Genomic DNA, 1,357 nt, shown 5'->3' with positions numbered 1-1,357 from the left:
AGACATCCTTCTGCTTTGCTGTATTCTGTTGTGTCCTTGCACAGCAATAAAACAGACTACTTTTTCACCCTGCTAGACAGTAATCAACTCACATTTGCCCTTTTTTAAAATTAATAGAATTGGAATAAATACATAGACCTACCTTTGTAATTCCCCATTATCATCCTCTACTAGATTTCACGAAACATTTTTTCAGAAAATGAAAAGGCAAACCAGGTGTTAGATTATTTATGTTTGACAAATTCATATCATTTAAATAATTAAAACTAATTTGTGTTGAGAGCTACAGTTGCATTTTTATTAGAGAAACAAGTACAAATAGGCATCACTACAGAGCTGTTTATTCAATAATGAGATTAAATGAAATGGATTTTGTAGTCTCAATACTTTGATTAATGCGGCAATTGGAACTTCTGTGCCCTAACAATGTGGGAACAGCTGCTTACCCACTATAATTCTGTAAAACTTTCTTTTCTTTAAAGCTACACATTTTAAATTATCCCTAAAAATATATTGTAAGCAAAATACTGAATGTCTTCAGTTTAAACAACATTTGCATTATAAACCTGAAATTATACTACTTTTTAATTTAATCACAAAAAAAGTTTGATTTACAAATAGCGGTATATATGTTTATATGTGATGTAAACATTTCTGCATATCTTTTTGCTTATATAATATAGAGGTTATTGTATTAATCTGTATAGAAAAAATACTCTACTTTTAAAATAATAATAAATTCTAAATTAATTATTCTACAATAGGGAAACACAATTTTAAGAGAAAAATATATGGATACAGCTACAAGCAGAACGTGCTGTGTGTAAAGTTGCCTGCCAAGAACCAGTTAAAGCAGCACAGTACTTACCCTTTGAACAAAAGGCATCAACATATAATTGCAAGAAATTATTATAGGCTATTAAATTTTTGAGGAAAAAACAAAGACGCAAAACTTCTGGAAGCAAACATATTTATAGAACTATAATAGAGTATAGTGTTCTCTTTTCATTAAAGATTTTTCAACCATTTTTATTAGAGATGCAGTATATGATATGTACAGGGACTGCATTGCACCAGATAGGGACATGCTAAGCCATGTTATTCTTGCATTTAAAAAATACCATTTGAATTCTCTATCACTTATAGAATAAACCAGTCTCAGTTTGTGAATCTGTGGTAAACAGTAGCCCTCAATCCACCCAAAATCCACATCAAAGCATTTGAAATTTGGAGTATGTAGACATCTTGTCTCAAGTGAAATGGACATTTAGGAGTCAGCAGATGGACTAAAGAGTGTCCAGACAGAAATGTGTGAGTGTTATCAATAAGCATATAGTAATTTGCATGACCCATCCTT

General features: G+C 30.8%; 1 protein-coding gene across 5 annotated transcripts in view; it reads right to left on the bottom strand.

Moving 5' to 3' along the window:
* Nucleotides 1-324: 324 nt before the first annotated feature.
* NOVA1 (NOVA alternative splicing regulator 1) overlaps nt 325-1,357 on the bottom strand; it is a 146,326-nt gene continuing 145,293 nt past the window's right edge. For all 5 annotated transcript variants that reach the window (XM_032112929.1, XM_032112930.1, XM_032112932.1 and 2 more), the window contains one exon: nt 325-1,357. This exon is cut by the window's right edge and continues 4,808 nt beyond it. The gene's annotated coding sequence lies outside the window, so the exon portion shown is untranslated.

Source organism: Corvus moneduloides, chromosome 6, assembly GCF_009650955.1.
Source record: "Corvus moneduloides isolate bCorMon1 chromosome 6, bCorMon1.pri, whole genome shotgun sequence".
Taxonomy (NCBI): Eukaryota; Metazoa; Chordata; class Aves; order Passeriformes; family Corvidae; genus Corvus; species Corvus moneduloides.
This window is presented reverse-complemented; position numbering and strand designations above follow the sequence as displayed.